The 14,264-nt window shown below is 39.4% G+C and overlaps 59 non-coding genes across 59 annotated transcripts; all 59 read left to right on the top strand.

Annotated features, from left to right (window-relative positions):
• The first annotated feature begins 116 nt into the window (after positions 1–116).
• Positions 117–189, top strand: TRNAV-AAC (transfer RNA valine (anticodon AAC)). The gene has a single exon. It is a non-coding gene; the product is annotated as a tRNA-Val (tRNA).
• A 1,042-nt stretch (positions 190–1,231) lies between these two features.
• TRNAV-AAC (transfer RNA valine (anticodon AAC)) lies at positions 1,232–1,304 on the top strand. Its single transcript has one exon. It is a non-coding gene; the product is annotated as a tRNA-Val (tRNA).
• Positions 1,305–1,454: 150 nt separating this feature from the next.
• On the top strand, positions 1,455–1,527 carry TRNAV-AAC (transfer RNA valine (anticodon AAC)). Its single transcript has one exon. It is a non-coding gene; the product is annotated as a tRNA-Val (tRNA).
• A 150-nt stretch (positions 1,528–1,677) lies between these two features.
• On the top strand, positions 1,678–1,750 carry TRNAV-AAC (transfer RNA valine (anticodon AAC)). Its single transcript has one exon. It is a non-coding gene; the product is annotated as a tRNA-Val (tRNA).
• Positions 1,751–2,123: 373 nt separating this feature from the next.
• TRNAV-AAC (transfer RNA valine (anticodon AAC)) lies at positions 2,124–2,196 on the top strand. Its single transcript has one exon. It is a non-coding gene; the product is annotated as a tRNA-Val (tRNA).
• Positions 2,197–2,346: 150 nt separating this feature from the next.
• Positions 2,347–2,419, top strand: TRNAV-AAC (transfer RNA valine (anticodon AAC)). The gene has a single exon. It is a non-coding gene; the product is annotated as a tRNA-Val (tRNA).
• Positions 2,420–2,569: 150 nt separating this feature from the next.
• On the top strand, positions 2,570–2,642 carry TRNAV-AAC (transfer RNA valine (anticodon AAC)). The gene has a single exon. It is a non-coding gene; the product is annotated as a tRNA-Val (tRNA).
• Positions 2,643–2,792: 150 nt separating this feature from the next.
• Positions 2,793–2,865, top strand: TRNAV-AAC (transfer RNA valine (anticodon AAC)). The gene has a single exon. It is a non-coding gene; the product is annotated as a tRNA-Val (tRNA).
• Positions 2,866–3,015: 150 nt separating this feature from the next.
• TRNAV-AAC (transfer RNA valine (anticodon AAC)) lies at positions 3,016–3,088 on the top strand. Its single transcript has one exon. It is a non-coding gene; the product is annotated as a tRNA-Val (tRNA).
• A 150-nt stretch (positions 3,089–3,238) lies between these two features.
• TRNAV-AAC (transfer RNA valine (anticodon AAC)) lies at positions 3,239–3,311 on the top strand. Its single transcript has one exon. It is a non-coding gene; the product is annotated as a tRNA-Val (tRNA).
• A 150-nt stretch (positions 3,312–3,461) lies between these two features.
• TRNAV-AAC (transfer RNA valine (anticodon AAC)) lies at positions 3,462–3,534 on the top strand. The gene has a single exon. It is a non-coding gene; the product is annotated as a tRNA-Val (tRNA).
• A 150-nt stretch (positions 3,535–3,684) lies between these two features.
• On the top strand, positions 3,685–3,757 carry TRNAV-AAC (transfer RNA valine (anticodon AAC)). The gene has a single exon. It is a non-coding gene; the product is annotated as a tRNA-Val (tRNA).
• Positions 3,758–3,907: 150 nt separating this feature from the next.
• TRNAV-AAC (transfer RNA valine (anticodon AAC)) lies at positions 3,908–3,980 on the top strand. The gene has a single exon. It is a non-coding gene; the product is annotated as a tRNA-Val (tRNA).
• A 150-nt stretch (positions 3,981–4,130) lies between these two features.
• On the top strand, positions 4,131–4,203 carry TRNAV-AAC (transfer RNA valine (anticodon AAC)). The gene has a single exon. It is a non-coding gene; the product is annotated as a tRNA-Val (tRNA).
• A 150-nt stretch (positions 4,204–4,353) lies between these two features.
• Positions 4,354–4,426, top strand: TRNAV-AAC (transfer RNA valine (anticodon AAC)). Its single transcript has one exon. It is a non-coding gene; the product is annotated as a tRNA-Val (tRNA).
• Positions 4,427–4,576: 150 nt separating this feature from the next.
• TRNAV-AAC (transfer RNA valine (anticodon AAC)) lies at positions 4,577–4,649 on the top strand. Its single transcript has one exon. It is a non-coding gene; the product is annotated as a tRNA-Val (tRNA).
• Positions 4,650–4,799: 150 nt separating this feature from the next.
• TRNAV-AAC (transfer RNA valine (anticodon AAC)) lies at positions 4,800–4,872 on the top strand. Its single transcript has one exon. It is a non-coding gene; the product is annotated as a tRNA-Val (tRNA).
• Positions 4,873–5,022: 150 nt separating this feature from the next.
• TRNAV-AAC (transfer RNA valine (anticodon AAC)) lies at positions 5,023–5,095 on the top strand. Its single transcript has one exon. It is a non-coding gene; the product is annotated as a tRNA-Val (tRNA).
• Positions 5,096–5,245: 150 nt separating this feature from the next.
• On the top strand, positions 5,246–5,318 carry TRNAV-AAC (transfer RNA valine (anticodon AAC)). Its single transcript has one exon. It is a non-coding gene; the product is annotated as a tRNA-Val (tRNA).
• Positions 5,319–5,468: 150 nt separating this feature from the next.
• TRNAV-AAC (transfer RNA valine (anticodon AAC)) lies at positions 5,469–5,541 on the top strand. Its single transcript has one exon. It is a non-coding gene; the product is annotated as a tRNA-Val (tRNA).
• Positions 5,542–5,691: 150 nt separating this feature from the next.
• Positions 5,692–5,764, top strand: TRNAV-AAC (transfer RNA valine (anticodon AAC)). Its single transcript has one exon. It is a non-coding gene; the product is annotated as a tRNA-Val (tRNA).
• A 150-nt stretch (positions 5,765–5,914) lies between these two features.
• Positions 5,915–5,987, top strand: TRNAV-AAC (transfer RNA valine (anticodon AAC)). Its single transcript has one exon. It is a non-coding gene; the product is annotated as a tRNA-Val (tRNA).
• Positions 5,988–6,137: 150 nt separating this feature from the next.
• On the top strand, positions 6,138–6,210 carry TRNAV-AAC (transfer RNA valine (anticodon AAC)). Its single transcript has one exon. It is a non-coding gene; the product is annotated as a tRNA-Val (tRNA).
• Positions 6,211–6,360: 150 nt separating this feature from the next.
• Positions 6,361–6,433, top strand: TRNAV-AAC (transfer RNA valine (anticodon AAC)). The gene has a single exon. It is a non-coding gene; the product is annotated as a tRNA-Val (tRNA).
• Positions 6,434–6,583: 150 nt separating this feature from the next.
• On the top strand, positions 6,584–6,656 carry TRNAV-AAC (transfer RNA valine (anticodon AAC)). Its single transcript has one exon. It is a non-coding gene; the product is annotated as a tRNA-Val (tRNA).
• A 150-nt stretch (positions 6,657–6,806) lies between these two features.
• Positions 6,807–6,879, top strand: TRNAV-AAC (transfer RNA valine (anticodon AAC)). Its single transcript has one exon. It is a non-coding gene; the product is annotated as a tRNA-Val (tRNA).
• Positions 6,880–7,029: 150 nt separating this feature from the next.
• On the top strand, positions 7,030–7,102 carry TRNAV-AAC (transfer RNA valine (anticodon AAC)). Its single transcript has one exon. It is a non-coding gene; the product is annotated as a tRNA-Val (tRNA).
• Positions 7,103–7,252: 150 nt separating this feature from the next.
• On the top strand, positions 7,253–7,325 carry TRNAV-AAC (transfer RNA valine (anticodon AAC)). The gene has a single exon. It is a non-coding gene; the product is annotated as a tRNA-Val (tRNA).
• Positions 7,326–7,475: 150 nt separating this feature from the next.
• On the top strand, positions 7,476–7,548 carry TRNAV-AAC (transfer RNA valine (anticodon AAC)). The gene has a single exon. It is a non-coding gene; the product is annotated as a tRNA-Val (tRNA).
• Positions 7,549–7,698: 150 nt separating this feature from the next.
• On the top strand, positions 7,699–7,771 carry TRNAV-AAC (transfer RNA valine (anticodon AAC)). Its single transcript has one exon. It is a non-coding gene; the product is annotated as a tRNA-Val (tRNA).
• A 150-nt stretch (positions 7,772–7,921) lies between these two features.
• TRNAV-AAC (transfer RNA valine (anticodon AAC)) lies at positions 7,922–7,994 on the top strand. The gene has a single exon. It is a non-coding gene; the product is annotated as a tRNA-Val (tRNA).
• Positions 7,995–8,144: 150 nt separating this feature from the next.
• TRNAV-AAC (transfer RNA valine (anticodon AAC)) lies at positions 8,145–8,217 on the top strand. The gene has a single exon. It is a non-coding gene; the product is annotated as a tRNA-Val (tRNA).
• A 150-nt stretch (positions 8,218–8,367) lies between these two features.
• Positions 8,368–8,440, top strand: TRNAV-AAC (transfer RNA valine (anticodon AAC)). Its single transcript has one exon. It is a non-coding gene; the product is annotated as a tRNA-Val (tRNA).
• Positions 8,441–8,590: 150 nt separating this feature from the next.
• TRNAV-AAC (transfer RNA valine (anticodon AAC)) lies at positions 8,591–8,663 on the top strand. Its single transcript has one exon. It is a non-coding gene; the product is annotated as a tRNA-Val (tRNA).
• Positions 8,664–8,813: 150 nt separating this feature from the next.
• Positions 8,814–8,886, top strand: TRNAV-AAC (transfer RNA valine (anticodon AAC)). Its single transcript has one exon. It is a non-coding gene; the product is annotated as a tRNA-Val (tRNA).
• A 150-nt stretch (positions 8,887–9,036) lies between these two features.
• TRNAV-AAC (transfer RNA valine (anticodon AAC)) lies at positions 9,037–9,109 on the top strand. Its single transcript has one exon. It is a non-coding gene; the product is annotated as a tRNA-Val (tRNA).
• A 150-nt stretch (positions 9,110–9,259) lies between these two features.
• On the top strand, positions 9,260–9,332 carry TRNAV-AAC (transfer RNA valine (anticodon AAC)). Its single transcript has one exon. It is a non-coding gene; the product is annotated as a tRNA-Val (tRNA).
• A 150-nt stretch (positions 9,333–9,482) lies between these two features.
• Positions 9,483–9,555, top strand: TRNAV-AAC (transfer RNA valine (anticodon AAC)). Its single transcript has one exon. It is a non-coding gene; the product is annotated as a tRNA-Val (tRNA).
• A 150-nt stretch (positions 9,556–9,705) lies between these two features.
• On the top strand, positions 9,706–9,778 carry TRNAV-AAC (transfer RNA valine (anticodon AAC)). The gene has a single exon. It is a non-coding gene; the product is annotated as a tRNA-Val (tRNA).
• Positions 9,779–9,928: 150 nt separating this feature from the next.
• TRNAV-AAC (transfer RNA valine (anticodon AAC)) lies at positions 9,929–10,001 on the top strand. The gene has a single exon. It is a non-coding gene; the product is annotated as a tRNA-Val (tRNA).
• A 150-nt stretch (positions 10,002–10,151) lies between these two features.
• TRNAV-AAC (transfer RNA valine (anticodon AAC)) lies at positions 10,152–10,224 on the top strand. Its single transcript has one exon. It is a non-coding gene; the product is annotated as a tRNA-Val (tRNA).
• Positions 10,225–10,374: 150 nt separating this feature from the next.
• Positions 10,375–10,447, top strand: TRNAV-AAC (transfer RNA valine (anticodon AAC)). The gene has a single exon. It is a non-coding gene; the product is annotated as a tRNA-Val (tRNA).
• Positions 10,448–10,597: 150 nt separating this feature from the next.
• Positions 10,598–10,670, top strand: TRNAV-AAC (transfer RNA valine (anticodon AAC)). Its single transcript has one exon. It is a non-coding gene; the product is annotated as a tRNA-Val (tRNA).
• Positions 10,671–10,820: 150 nt separating this feature from the next.
• On the top strand, positions 10,821–10,893 carry TRNAV-AAC (transfer RNA valine (anticodon AAC)). Its single transcript has one exon. It is a non-coding gene; the product is annotated as a tRNA-Val (tRNA).
• A 150-nt stretch (positions 10,894–11,043) lies between these two features.
• Positions 11,044–11,116, top strand: TRNAV-AAC (transfer RNA valine (anticodon AAC)). Its single transcript has one exon. It is a non-coding gene; the product is annotated as a tRNA-Val (tRNA).
• Positions 11,117–11,266: 150 nt separating this feature from the next.
• On the top strand, positions 11,267–11,339 carry TRNAV-AAC (transfer RNA valine (anticodon AAC)). The gene has a single exon. It is a non-coding gene; the product is annotated as a tRNA-Val (tRNA).
• A 150-nt stretch (positions 11,340–11,489) lies between these two features.
• Positions 11,490–11,562, top strand: TRNAV-AAC (transfer RNA valine (anticodon AAC)). The gene has a single exon. It is a non-coding gene; the product is annotated as a tRNA-Val (tRNA).
• A 150-nt stretch (positions 11,563–11,712) lies between these two features.
• On the top strand, positions 11,713–11,785 carry TRNAV-AAC (transfer RNA valine (anticodon AAC)). The gene has a single exon. It is a non-coding gene; the product is annotated as a tRNA-Val (tRNA).
• Positions 11,786–11,935: 150 nt separating this feature from the next.
• Positions 11,936–12,008, top strand: TRNAV-AAC (transfer RNA valine (anticodon AAC)). Its single transcript has one exon. It is a non-coding gene; the product is annotated as a tRNA-Val (tRNA).
• Positions 12,009–12,158: 150 nt separating this feature from the next.
• TRNAV-AAC (transfer RNA valine (anticodon AAC)) lies at positions 12,159–12,231 on the top strand. The gene has a single exon. It is a non-coding gene; the product is annotated as a tRNA-Val (tRNA).
• Positions 12,232–12,381: 150 nt separating this feature from the next.
• Positions 12,382–12,454, top strand: TRNAV-AAC (transfer RNA valine (anticodon AAC)). The gene has a single exon. It is a non-coding gene; the product is annotated as a tRNA-Val (tRNA).
• A 150-nt stretch (positions 12,455–12,604) lies between these two features.
• On the top strand, positions 12,605–12,677 carry TRNAV-AAC (transfer RNA valine (anticodon AAC)). The gene has a single exon. It is a non-coding gene; the product is annotated as a tRNA-Val (tRNA).
• A 150-nt stretch (positions 12,678–12,827) lies between these two features.
• Positions 12,828–12,900, top strand: TRNAV-AAC (transfer RNA valine (anticodon AAC)). The gene has a single exon. It is a non-coding gene; the product is annotated as a tRNA-Val (tRNA).
• A 150-nt stretch (positions 12,901–13,050) lies between these two features.
• On the top strand, positions 13,051–13,123 carry TRNAV-AAC (transfer RNA valine (anticodon AAC)). The gene has a single exon. It is a non-coding gene; the product is annotated as a tRNA-Val (tRNA).
• A 150-nt stretch (positions 13,124–13,273) lies between these two features.
• On the top strand, positions 13,274–13,346 carry TRNAV-AAC (transfer RNA valine (anticodon AAC)). The gene has a single exon. It is a non-coding gene; the product is annotated as a tRNA-Val (tRNA).
• Positions 13,347–13,496: 150 nt separating this feature from the next.
• Positions 13,497–13,569, top strand: TRNAV-AAC (transfer RNA valine (anticodon AAC)). The gene has a single exon. It is a non-coding gene; the product is annotated as a tRNA-Val (tRNA).
• Positions 13,570–13,719: 150 nt separating this feature from the next.
• TRNAV-AAC (transfer RNA valine (anticodon AAC)) lies at positions 13,720–13,792 on the top strand. Its single transcript has one exon. It is a non-coding gene; the product is annotated as a tRNA-Val (tRNA).
• A 150-nt stretch (positions 13,793–13,942) lies between these two features.
• On the top strand, positions 13,943–14,015 carry TRNAV-AAC (transfer RNA valine (anticodon AAC)). Its single transcript has one exon. It is a non-coding gene; the product is annotated as a tRNA-Val (tRNA).
• A 150-nt stretch (positions 14,016–14,165) lies between these two features.
• Positions 14,166–14,238, top strand: TRNAV-AAC (transfer RNA valine (anticodon AAC)). Its single transcript has one exon. It is a non-coding gene; the product is annotated as a tRNA-Val (tRNA).
• The last annotated feature ends 26 nt before the right edge of the window (positions 14,239–14,264 follow it).

Raw genomic sequence — 14,264 nt, 5'->3', positions numbered from 1 at the left:
TTAATTTCCATTTAATATACCTCTGCGAAATCCCTTCCCTTTTCGAGCTTCCTTTCTTTCTAGAGTGGAACTGCAGCAATTCAATATTTTAATACATAAAGAGTTTCCAGAGTGTCGTACCTATGGTGTAGTGGTTATCACATCCGCCTAACACGCGGAAGGTCCCAGGTTCGAAACCTGGTAGGTACATTCGTTTTTTATAGTTGCAGAGGAATTTGTAATATTAATTTCCATTTAATATACCTCTGCGAAATCCCTTCCCTTTTCGAGCATCCTTTCTTTCTAGAGTGGAACTGCAGCAATTCAATATTTTAATACATAAAGAGTTTCCAGAGTGTCGTACCTATGGTGTAGTGGTTATCAAATCAGCCTAACACGCGGAAGGTCCCAGGTTCGAAACCTGGTAGGTACATTCGTTTTTTATTGTTGCCGAGGAATTTGAAATATTAATTTCCATTTAATATACCTCTGCGAAATCCCTTCCCTTTTCGAGCATCCTTTCTTTCTAGAGTGGAACTGCAGCAATTCAATATTTTAATACATAAAGAGTTTCCAGAGTGTCGTACCTATGGTGTAGTGGTTATCAAATCCGCCTAACACGCGGAAGGTCCCAGGTTCGAAACCTGGTAGGTACATTCGTTTTTTATAGTTGCAGAGGAATTTGTAATATTAATTTCCATTTAATATACCTCTGCGAAATCCCTTCCCTTTTCGAGCATCCTTTCTTTCTAGAGTGGAACTGCAGCAATTCAATATTTTAATACATAAAGAGTTTCCAGAGTGTCGTACCTATGGTGTAGTGGTTATCAAATCCGCCTAACACGCGGAAGGTCCCAGGTTCGAAACCTGGTAGGTACATTCGTTTTTTATTGTTGCCGAGGAATTTGAAATATTAATTTCCATTTAATATACCTCTGCGAAATCCCTTCCCTTTTCGAGCATCTTTTTTTTCCAGAGTGGAACTGCAGCAATTCAATATTTTTATACATAAAGAGTTTCCTGCGTGTCGTACCTATGGTGTAGTGGTTATCAAATCCGCCTAACACGCGGAAGGTCCCAGGTTCGAAACCTGGTAGGTACATTCGTTTTTTATTGTTGCCGAGGAATTTGAAATATTAATTTCCATTTAATATACCTCTGCGAAATCCCTTCCCTTTTCGAGCATCTTTTTTTTCCAGAGTGGAACTGCAGCAATTCAATATTTTTATACATAAAGAGTTTCCTGCGTGTCGTACCTATGGTGTAGTGGTTATCACATCCGCCTAACACGCGGAAGGTCCCAGGTTCGAAACCTGGTAGGTACATTCGTTTTTTATTGTTGCAGAGGAATTTGTAATATTAATTTCCATTTAATATACCTCTGCGAAATCCCTTCCCTTTTCGAGCATCCTTTTTTTCCAGAGTGGAACTGCAGCAATTCAATATTTTAATACATAAAGAGTTTCCAGAGTGTCGTACCTATGGTGTAGTGGTTATCACATCCGCCTAACACGCGGAAGGCCCCAGGTTCGAAACCTGGTAGGTACATTTGTTTTTTATTGTTGCAGAGGAATTTGTAATATTAATTTCCATTTAATATACCTCTGCGAAATCCCTTCCCTTTTCGAGCATCCTTTCTTTCTAGAGTGGAACTGCAGCAATTCAATATTTTAATACATAAAGAGTTTCCAGAGTGTCGTACCTATGGTGTAGTGGTTATCACATCCGCCTAACACGCGGAAGGTCCCAGGTTCGAAACCTGGTAGGTACATTCGTTTTTTATTGTTGCAGAGGAATTTGTAATATTAATTTCCATTTAATATACCTCTGCGAAATCCCTTCCCTTTTCGAGCATCCTTTCTTTCTAGAGTGGAACTGCAGCAATTCAATATTTTAATACATAAAGAGTTTCCAGAGTGTCGTACCTATGGTGTAGTGGTTATCACATCCGCCTAACACGCGGAAGGTCCCAGGTTCGAAACCTGGTATGTACATTCGTTTTTTATTGTTGCCGAGGAATTTGAAATATTAATTTCCATTTAATATACCTCTGCGAAATCCCTTCCCTTTTCGAGCATCCTTTCTTTCTAGAGTGGAACTGCAGCAATTCAATATTTTAATACATAAAGAGTTTCCAGAGTGTCGTACCTATGGTGTAGTGGTTATCACATCCGCCTAACACGCGGAAGGTCCCAGGTTCGAAACCTGGTAGGTACATTCGTTTTTTATTGTTGCCAAGGAATTTGTAATATAAATTTCCATTTAATATACCTCTGCGAAATCCCTTCCCTTTTCGAGCATCCTTTCTTTCTAAAGTGGAACTGCAGCAATTAAATATTTTAATACATAAAGAGTTTCCAGAGTGTCGTACCTATGGTGTAGTGGTTATCACATCCGCCTAACACGCGGAAGGTCCCAGGTTCGAAACCTGGTAGGTACATTCGTTTTTTATTGTTGCCAAGGAATTTGTAATATAAATTTCCATTTAATATACCTCTGCGAAATCCCTTCCCTTTTCGAGCATCCTTTCTTTCTAGAGTGGAACTGCAGCAATTCAATATTTTAATACATAAAGAGTTTCCTGCGTGTCGTACCTATGGTGTAGTGGTTATCACATCCGCCTAACACGCGGAAGGTCCCAGGTTCGAAACCTGGTAGGTACATTCGTTTTTTATTGTTGCCAAGGAATTTGTAATATAAATTTCCATTTAATATACCTCTGCGAAATCCCTTCCCTTTTCGAGCATCCTTTCTTTCTAGAGTGGAACTGCAGCAATTAAATATTTTAATACATAAAGAGTTTCCAGAGTGTCGTACCTATGGTGTAGTGGTTATCACATCCGCCTAACACGCGGAAGGTCCCAGGTTCGAAACCTGGTAGGTACATTCGTTTTTTATTGTTGCAGAGGAATTTGTAATATTAATTTCCATTTAATATACCTCTGCGAAATCCCTTCCCTTTTCGAGCATCCTTTCTTTCTAGAGTGGAACTGCAGCAATTCAATATTTTAATACATAAAGAGTTTCCTGCGTGTCGTACCTATGGTGTAGTGGTTATCACATCCGCCTAACACGCGGAAGGTCCCAGGTTCGAAACCTGGTAGGTACATTCGTTTTTTATTGTTGCCAAGGAATTTGTAATATAAATTTCCATTTAATATACCTCTGCGAAATCCCTTCCCTTTTCGAGCATCCTTTCTTTCTAGAGTGGAACTGCAGCAATTCAATATTTTAATACATAAAGAGTTTCCTGCGTGTCGTACCTATGGTGTAGTGGTTATCACATCCGCCTAACACGCGGAAGGTCCCAGGTTCGAAACCTGGTAGGTACATTCGTTTTTTATTGTTGCCAAGGAATTTGTAATATAAATTTCCATTTAATATACCTCTGCGAAATCCCTTCCCTTTTCGAGCATCCTTTCTTTCTAGAGTGGAACTGCAGCAATTAAATATTTTAATACATAAAGAGTTTCCAGAGTGTCGTACCTATGGTGTAGTGGTTATCACATCCGCCTAACACGCGGAAGGTCCCAGGTTCGAAACCTGGTAGGTACATTCGTTTTTTATTGTTGCAGAGGAATTTGTAATATTAATTTCCATTTAATATACCTCTGCGAAATCCCTTCCCTTTTCGAGCATCCTTTCTTTCTAGAGTGGAACTGCAGCAATTCAATATTTTAATACATAAAGAGTTTCCTGCGTGTCGTACCTATGGTGTAGTGGTTATCACATCCGCCTAACACGCGGAAGGTCCCAGGTTCGAAACCTGGTAGGTACATTCGTTTTTTATTGTTGCCAAGGAATTTGTAATATTAATTTCCATTTAATATACCTCTGCGAAATCCCTTCCCTTTTCGAGCATCCTTTCTTTCTAGAGTGGAACTGCAGCAATTAAATATTTTAATACATAAAGAGTTTCCAGAGTGTCGTACCTATGGTGTAGTGGTTATCACATCCGCCTAACACGCGGAAGGTCCCAGGTTCGAAACCTGGTAGGTACATTCGTTTTTTATTGTTGCCAAGGAATTTGTAATATAAATTTCCATTTAATATACCTCTGCGAAATCCCTTCCCTTTTCGAGCATCCTTTCTTTCTAGAGTGGAACTGCAGCAATTAAATATTTTAATACATAAAGAGTTTCCAGAGTGTCGTACCTATGGTGTAGTGGTTATCACATCCGCCTAACACGCGGAAGGTCCCAGGTTCGAAACCTGGTAGGTACATTCGTTTTTTATTGTTGCCAAGGAATTTGTAATATAAATTTCCATTTAATATACCTCTGCGAAATCCCTTCCCTTTTCGAGCATCCTTTCTTTCTAGAGTGGAACTGCAGCAATTCAATATTTTAATACATAAAGAGTTTCCAGAGTGTCGTACCTATGGTGTAGTGGTTATCACATCCGCCTAACACGCGGAAGGTCCCAGGTTCGAAACCTGGTAGGTACATTCGTTTTTTATTGTTGCCAAGGAATTTGTAATATAAATTTCCATTTAATATACCTCTGCGAAATCCCTTCCCTTTTCGAGCATCCTTTCTTTCTAGAGTGGAACTGCAGCAATTAAATATTTTAATACATAAAGAGTTTCCAGAGTGTCGTACCTATGGTGTAGTGGTTATCACATCCGCCTAACACGCGGAAGGTCCCAGGTTCGAAACCTGGTAGGTACATTCGTTTTTTATTGTTGCAGAGGAATTTGTAATATTAATTTCCATTTAATATACCTCTGCGAAATCCCTTCCCTTTTCGAGCATCCTTTCTTTCTAGAGTGGAACTGCAGCAATTCAATATTTTAATACATAAAGAGTTTCCTGCGTGTCGTACCTATGGTGTAGTGGTTATCACATCCGCCTAACACGCGGAAGGTCCCAGGTTCGAAACCTGGTAGGTACATTCGTTTTTTATTGTTGCCAAGGAATTTGTAATATAAATTTCCATTTAATATACCTCTGCGAAATCCCTTCCCTTTTCGAGCATCCTTTCTTTCTAGAGTGGAACTGCAGCAATTCAATATTTTAATACATAAAGAGTTTCCTGCGTGTCGTACCTATGGTGTAGTGGTTATCACATCCGCCTAACACGCGGAAGGTCCCAGGTTCGAAACCTGGTAGGTACATTCGTTTTTTATTGTTGCCAAGGAATTTGTAATATTAATTTCCATTTAATATACCTCTGCGAAATCCCTTCCCTTTTCGAGCATCCTTTCTTTCTAGAGTGGAACTGCAGCAATTAAATATTTTAATACATAAAGAGTTTCCAGAATGTCGTACCTATGGTGTAGTGGTTATCACATCCGCCTAACACGCGGAAGGTCCCAGGTTCGAAACCTGGTAGGTACATTCGTTTTTTATTGTTGCAGAGGAATTTGTAATATTAATTTCCATTTAATATACCTCTGCGAAATCCCTTCCCTTTTCGAGCATCCTTTCTTTCTAGAGTGGAACTGCAGCAATTCAATATTTTAATACATAAAGAGTTTCCTGCGTGTCGTACCTATGGTGTAGTGGTTATCACATCCGCCTAACACGCGGAAGGTCCCAGGTTCGAAACCTGGTAGGTACATTCGTTTTTTATTGTTGCCAAGGAATTTGTAATATAAATTTCCATTTAATATACCTCTGCGAAATCCCTTCCCTTTTCGAGCATCCTTTCTTTCTAGAGTGGAACTGCAGCAATTAAATATTTTAATACATAAAGAGTTTCCAGAGTGTCGTACCTATGGTGTAGTGGTTATCACATCCGCCTAACACGCGGAAGGTCCCAGGTTCGAAACCTGGTAGGTACATTCGTTTTTTATTGTTGCAGAGGAATTTGTAATATTAATTTCCATTTAATATACCTCTGCGAAATCCCTTCCCTTTTCGAGCATCCTTTCTTTCTAGAGTGGAACTGCAGCAATTCAATATTTTAATACATAAAGAGTTTCCTGCGTGTCGTACCTATGGTGTAGTGGTTATCACATCCGCCTAACACGCGGAAGATCCCAGGTTCGAAACCTGGTAGGTACATTCGTTTTTTATTGTTGCCAAGGAATTTGTAATATAAATTTCCATTTAATATACCTCTGCGAAATCCCTTCCCTTTTCGAGCATCCTTTCTTTCTAGAGTGGAACTGCAGCAATTCAATATTTTAATACATAAAGAGTTTCCAGAGTGTCGTACCTATGGTGTAGTGGTTATCACATCCGCCTAACACGCGGAAGGTCCCAGGTTCGAAACCTGGTAGGTACATTTGTTTTTTATTGTTGCCAAGGAATTTGTAATATAAATTTCCATTTAATATACCTCTGCGAAATCCCTTCCCTTTTCGAGCATCCTTTCTTTCTAGAGTGGAACTGCAGCAATTCAATATTTTAATACATAAAGAGTTTCCTGCGTGTCGTACCTATGGTGTAGTGGTTATCACATCCGCCTAACACGCGGAAGGTCCCAGGTTCGAAACCTGGTAGGTACATTCGTTTTTTATTGTTGCCAAGGAATTTGTAATATAAATTTCCATTTAATATACCTCTGCGAAATCCCTTCCCTTTTCGAGCATCCTTTCTTTCTAGAGTGGAACTGCAGCAATTAAATATTTTAATACATAAAGAGTTTCCAGAGTGTCGTACCTATGGTGTAGTGGTTATCACATCCGCCTAACACGCGGAAGGTCCCAGGTTCGAAACCTGGTAGGTACATTCGTTTTTTATTGTTGCAGAGGAATTTGTAATATTAATTTCCATTTAATATACCTCTGCGAAATCCCTTCCCTTTTCGAGCATCCTTTCTTTCTAGAGTGGAACTGCAGCAATTCAATATTTTAATACATAAAGAGTTTCCTGCGTGTCGTACCTATGGTGTAGTGGTTATCACATCCGCCTAACACGCGGAAGGTCCCAGGTTCGAAACCTGGTAGGTACATTCGTTTTTTATTGTTGCCAAGGAATTTGTAATATAAATTTCCATTTAATATACCTCTGCGAAATCCCTTCCCTTTTCGAGCATCCTTTCTTTCTAGAGTGGAACTGCAGCAATTAAATATTTTAATACATAAAGAGTTTTCAGAGTGTCGTACCTATGGTGTAGTGGTTATCACATCCGCCTAACACGCGGAAGGTCCCAGGTTCGAAACCTGGTAGGTACATTCGTTTTTTATTGTTGCAGAGGAATTTGTAATATTAATTTCCATTTAATATACCTCTGCGAAATCCCTTCCCTTTTCGAGCATCCTTTCTTTCTAGAGTGGAACTACAGCAATTCAATATTTTAATACATAAAGAGTTTCCTGCGTGTCGTACCTATGGTGTAGTGGTTATCACATCCGCCTAACACGCGGAAGGTCCCAGGTTCGAAACCTGGTAGGTACATTCGTTTTTTATTGTTGCCAAGGAATTTGTAATATAAATTTCCATTTAATATACCTCTGCGAAATCCCTTCCCTTTTCGAGCATCCTTTCTTTCTAGAGTGGAACTGCAGCAATTAAATATTTTAATACATAAAGAGTTTCCAGAGTGTCGTACCTATGGTGTAGTGGTTATCACATCCGCCTAACACGCGGAAGGTCCCAGGTTCGAAACCTGGTAGGTACATTCGTTTTTTATTGTTGCAGAGGAATTTGTAATATTAATTTCCATTTAATATACCTCTGCGAAATCCCTTCCCTTTTCGAGCATCCTTTCTTTCTAGAGTGGAACTGCAGCAATTCAATATTTTAATACATAAAGAGTTTCCTGCGTGTCGTACCTATGGTGTAGTGGTTATCACATCCGCCTAACACGCGGAAGGTCCCAGGTTCGAAACCTGGTAGGTACATTCGTTTTTTATTGTTGCCAAGGAATTTGTAATATAAATTTCCATTTAATATACCTCTGCGAAATCCCTTCCCTTTTCGAGCATCCTTTCTTTCTAGAGTGGAACTGCAGCAATTCAATATTTTAATACATAAAGAGTTTCCAGAGTGTCGTACCTATGGTGTAGTGGTTATCACATCCGCCTAACACGCGGAAGGTCCCAGGTTCGAAACCTGGTAGGTACATTCGTTTTTTATTGTTGCAGAGGAATTTGTAATATTAATTTCCATTTAATATACCTCTGCGAAATCCCTTCCCTTTTCGAGCATCCTTTCTTTCTAGAGTGGAACTGCAGCAATTCAATATTTTAATACATAAAGAGTTTCCTGCGTGTCGTACCTATGGTGTAGTGGTTATCACATCCGCCTAACACGCGGAAGATCCCAGGTTCGAAACCTGGTAGGTACATTCGTTTTTTATTGTTGCCAAGGAATTTGTAATATAAATTTCCATTTAATATACCTCTGCGAAATCCCTTCCCTTTTCGAGCATCCTTTCTTTCTAGAGTGGAACTGCAGCAATTCAATATTTTAATACATAAAGAGTTTCCAGAGTGTCGTACCTATGGTGTAGTGGTTATCACATCCGCCTAACACGCGGAAGGTCCCAGGTTCGAAACCTGGTAGGTACATTCGTTTTTTATTGTTGCCAAGGAATTTGTAATATAAATTTCCATTTAATATACCTCTGCGAAATCCCTTCCCTTTTCGAGCATCCTTTCTTTCTAGAGTGGAACTGCAGCAATTCAATATTTTAATACATAAAGAGTTTCCTGCGTGTCGTACCTATGGTGTAGTGGTTATCACATCCGCCTAACACGCGGAAGGTCCCAGGTTCGAAACCTGGTAGGTACATTCGTTTTTTATTGTTGCCAAGGAATTTGTAATATTAATTTCCATTTAATATACCTCTGCGAAATCCCTTCCCTTTTCGAGCATCCTTTCTTTCTAGAGTGGAACTGCAGCAATTAAATATTTTAATACATAAAGAGTTTCCAGAGTGTCGTACCTATGGTGTAGTGGTTATCACATCCGCCTAACACGCGGAAGGTCCCAGGTTCGAAACCTGGTAGGTACATTCGTTTTTTATTGTTGCAGAGGAATTTGTAATATTAATTTCCATTTAATATACCTCTGCGAAATCCCTTCCCTTTTCGAGCATCCTTTCTTTCTAGAGTGGAACTGCAGCAATTCAATATTTTAATACATAAAGAGTTTCCTGCGTGTCGTACCTATGGTGTAGTGGTTATCACATCCGCCTAACACGCGGAAGGTCCCAGGTTCGAAACCTGGTAGGTACATTCGTTTTTAATTGTTGCCAAGGAATTTGTAATATAAATTTCCATTTAATATACCTCTGCGAAATCCCTTCCCTTTTCGAGCATCCTTTCTTTCTAGAGTGGAACTGCAGCAATTAAATATTTTAATACATAAAGAGTTTCCAGAGTGTCGTACCTATGGTGTAGTGGTTATCACATCCGCCTAACACGCGGAAGGTCCCAGGTTCGAAACCTGGTAGGTACATTCGTTTTTTATTGTTGCAGAGGAATTTGTAATATTAATTTCCATTTAATATACCTCTGCGAAATCCCTTCCCTTTTCGAGCATCCTTTCTTTCTAGAGTGGAACTGCAGCAATTCAATATTTTAATACATAAAGAGTTTCCTGCGTGTCGTACCTATGGTGTAGTGGTTATCACATCCGCCTAACACGCGGAAGGTCCCAGGTTCGAAACCTGGTAGGTACATTCGTTTTTTATTGTTGCCAAGGAATTTGTAATATAAATTTCCATTTAATATACCTCTGCGAAATCCCTTCCCTTTTCGAGCATCCTTTCTTTCTAGAGTGGAACTGCAGCAATTAAATATTTTAATACATAAAGAGTTTCCAGAGTGTCGTACCTATGGTGTAGTGGTTATCACATCCGCCTAACACGCGGAAGGTCCCAGGTTCGAAACCTGGTAGGTACATTCGTTTTTTATTGTTGCAGAGGAATTTGTAATATTAATTTCCATTTAATATACCTCTGCGAAATCCCTTCCCTTTTCGAGCATCCTTTCTTTCTAGAGTGGAACTGCAGCAATTCAATATTTTAATACATAAAGAGTTTCCAGAGTGTCGTACCTATGGTGTAGTGGTTATCACATCCGCCTAACACGCGGAAGGTCCCAGGTTCGAAACCTGGTAGGTACATTCGTTTTTTATTGTTGCCAAGGAATTTGTAATATAAATTTCCATTTAATATACCTCTGCGAAATCCCTTCCCTTTTCGAGCATCCTTTCTTTCTAGAGTGGAACTGCAGCAATTAAATATTTTAATACATAAAGAGTTTCCAGAGTGTCGTACCTATGGTGTAGTGGTTATCACATCCGCCTAACACGCGGAAGGTCCCAGGTTCGAAACCTGGTAGGTACATTCGTTTTTTATTGTTGCAGAGGAATTTGTAATATTAATTTCCATTTAATATACCTCTGCGAAATCCCTTCCCTTTTCGAGCATCCTTTCTTTCTAGAGTGGAACTGCAGCAATTCAATATTTTAATACATAAAGAGTTTCCAGAGTGTCGTACCTATGGTGTAGTGGTTATCACATCCGCCTAACACGCGGAAGGTCCCAGGTTCGAAACCTGGTAGGTACATTCGTTTTTTATTGTTGCCAAGGAATTTGTAATATAAATTTCCATTTAATATACCTCTGCGAAATCCCTTCCCTTTTCGAGCATCCTTTCTTTCTAGAGTGGAACTGCAGCAATTCAATATTTTAATACATAAAGAGTTTCCAGAGTGTCGTACCTATGGTGTAGTGGTTATCACATCCGCCTAACACGCGGAAGGTCCCAGGTTCGAAACCTGGTAGGTACATTCGTTTTTTATTGTTGCCAAGGAATTTGTAATATAAATTTCCATTTAATATACCTCTGCGAAATCCCTTCCCTTTTCGAGCATCCTTTCTTTCTAGAGTGGAACTGCAGCAATTAAATATTTTAATACATAAAGAGTTTCCTGCGTGTCGTACCTATGGTGTAGTGGTTATCACATCCGCCTAACACGCGGAAGGTCCCAGGTTCGAAACCTGGTAGGTACATTCGTTTTTTATTGTTGCAGAGGAATTTGTAATATTAATTTCCATTTAATATACCTCTGCGAAATCCCTTCCCTTTTCGAGCATCCTTTCTTTCTAGAGTGGAACTGCAGCAATTAAATATTTTAATACATAAAGAGTTTCCAGAGTGTCGTACCTATGGTGTAGTGGTTATCACATCCGCCTAACACGCGGAAGGTCCCAGGTTCGAAACCTGGTAGGTACATTCGTTTTTTATTGTTGCCAAGGAATTTGTAATATAAATTTCCATTTAATATACCTCTGCGAAATCCCTTCCCTTTTCGAGCATCCTTTCTTTCTAGAGTGGAACTGCAGCAATTAAATATTTTAATACATAAAGAGTTTCCTGCGTGTCGTACCTATGGTGTAGTGGTTATCACATCCGCCTAACACGCGGAAGGTCCCAGGTTCGAAACCTGGTAGGTACATTCGATTTTTATTGTTGCAGAGGAATTTGTAATATTAATTTCCATTTAATATACCTCTGCGAAATCCCTTCCCTTTTCGAGCATCCTTTCTTTCTAGAGTGGAACTGCAGCAATTCAATATTTTAATACATAAAGAGTTTCCAGAGTGTCGTACCTATGGTGTAGTGGTTATCACATCCGCCTAACACGCGGAAGGTCCCAGGTTCGAAACCTGGTAGGTACATTCGTTTTTTATTGTTGCAGAGGAATTTGTAATATAAATTTCCATTTAATATACCTCTGCGAAATCCCTTCCCTTTTCGAGCATCCTTTCTTTCTAGAGTGGAACTGCAGCAATTAAATATTTTAATACATAAAGAGTTTCCAGAGTGTCGTACCTATGGTGTAGTGGTTATCACATCCGCCTAACACGCGGAAGGTCCCAGGTTCGAAACCTGGTAGGTACATTCGTTTTTTATTGTTGCCAAGGAATTTGTAATATTAATTTCCATTTAATATACCTCTGCGAAATCCCTTCCCTTTTCGAGCATCCTTTCTTTCTAGAGTGGAACTGCAGCAATTAAATATTTTAATACATAAAGAGTTTCCAGAGTGTCGTACCTATGGTGTAGTGGTTATCACATCCGCCTAACACGCGGAAGGTCCCAGGTTCGAAACCTGGTAGGTACATTCGTTTTTTATTGTTGCAGAGGAATTTGTAATATAAATTTCCATTTAATATACCTCTGCGAAATCCCTTCCCTTTTCGAGCATCCTTTCTTTCTAGAGTGGAACTGCAGCAATTAAATATTTTAATACATAAAGAGTTTCCAGAGTGTCGTACCTATGGTGTAGTGGTTATCACATCCGCCTAACACGCGGAAGGTCCCAGGTTCGAAACCTGGTAGGTACATTCGTTTTTTATTGTTGCAGAGGAATTTGTAATATTAATTTCCATTTAATATACCTCTGCGAAATCCCTTCCCTTTTCGAGCATCCTTTCTTTCTAGAGTGGAACTGCAGCAATTCAATATTTTAATACATAAAGAGTTTCCAGAGTGTCGTACCTATGGTGTAGTGGTTATCACATCCGCCTAACACGCGGAAGGTCCCAGGTTCGAAACCTGGTAGGTACATTCGTTTTTTATTGTTGCCAAGGAATTTGTAATATAAATTTCCATTTAATATACCTCTGCGAAATCCCTTCCCTTTTCGAGCATCCTTTCTTTCTAGAGTGGAACTGCAGCAATTAAATATTTTAATACATAAAGAGTTTCCAGAGTGTCGTACCTATGGTGTAGTGGTTATCACATCCGCCTAACACGCGGAAGGTCCCAGGTTCGAAACCTGGTAGGTACATTCGTTTTTTATTGTTGCAGAGGAATTTGTAATATTAATTTCCATTTAATATACCTCTGCGAAATCCCTTCCCTTTTCGAGCATCCTTTCTTTCTAGAGTGGAACTGCAGCAATTAAATATTTTAATACATAAAGAGTTTCCAGAGTGTCGTACCTATGGTGTAGTGGTTATCACATCCGCCTAACACGCGGAAGGTCCCAGGTTCGAAACCTGGTAGGTACATTCGTTTTTTATTGTTGCAGAGGAATTTGTAATATTAATTTCCATTTAATATACCTCTGCGAAATCCCTTCCCTTTTCGAGCATCCTTTCTTTCTAGAGTGGAACTGCAGCAATTCAATATTTTAATACATAAAGAGTTTCCAGAGTGTCGTACCTATGGTGTAGTGGTTATCACATCCGCCTAACACGCGGAAGGTCCCAGGTTCGAAACCTGGTAGGTACATTCGTTTTTTATTGTTGCAGAGGAATTTGTAATATAAATTTCCATTTAATATACCTCTGCGAAATCCCTTCCCTTTTCGAGCATCCTTTCTTTCTAGAGTGGAACTGCAGCAATTAAATATTTTAATACATAAAGAGTTTCCAGAGTGTCGTACCTATGGTGTAGTGGTTATCACATCCGCCTAACACGCGGAAGGTCCCAGGTTCGAAACCTGGTAGGTACATTCGTTTTTTATTGTTGCCAAGGAATTTGTAATATTAATTTCCATTTAATATACCTCTGCGAAATCCCTTCCCTTTTCGAGCATCCTTTCTTTCTAGAGTGGAACTGCAGCAATTAAATATTTTAATACATAAAGAGTTTCCAGAGTGTCGTACCTATGGTGTAGTGGTTATCACATCCGCCTAACACGCGGAAGGTCCCAGGTTCGAAACCTGGTAGGTACATTCGTTTTTTATTGTTGCAGAGGAATTTGTAATATAAATTTCCATTTAATATACCTCTGCGAAATCCCTTCCCTTTTCGAGCATCCTTTCTTTCTAGAGTGGAACTGCAGCAATTAAATATTTTAATACATAAAGAGTTTCCAGAGTGTCGTACCTATGGTGTAGTGGTTATCACATCCGCCTAACACGCGGAAGGTCCCAGGTTCGAAACCTGGTAGGTACATTCGTTTTTTATTGTTGCAGAGGAATTTGTAATATTAATTTCCATTTAATATACCTCTGCGAAATCCCTTCCCTTTTCGAGCATCCTTTCTTTCTAGAGTGGAACTGCAGCAATTAAATATTTTAATACATAAAGAGTTTCCTGCGTGTCGTACCTATGGTGTAGTGGTTATCACATCCGCCTAACACGCGGAAGGTCCCAGGTTCGAAACCTGGTAGGTACATTCGTTTTTTATTGTTGCAGAGGAATTTGTAATATAAATTTCCATTTAATATACCTCTGCGAAATCCCTTCCCTTTTCGAGCATCCTTTCTTTCTAGAGTGGAACTGCAGCAATTCAATATTTTAATACATAAAGAGTTTCCAGAGTGTCGTACCTATGGTGTAGTGGTTATCACATCCGCCTAACACGCGGAAGGTCCCAGGTTCGAAACCTGGTAGGTACATTCGTTTTTTATTGTTGCAGAGGAAT

This window comes from Parasteatoda tepidariorum, chromosome 8 (genome assembly GCF_982258835.1).
Source record: "Parasteatoda tepidariorum strain Cologne lab strain chromosome 8, Ptep-v5.0, whole genome shotgun sequence".
NCBI lineage: Eukaryota > Metazoa > Arthropoda > Arachnida > Araneae > Theridiidae > Parasteatoda > Parasteatoda tepidariorum.
Note: the sequence above shows the minus strand (reverse complement) of the source record. Positions and strands in the feature narration are given on the sequence as shown.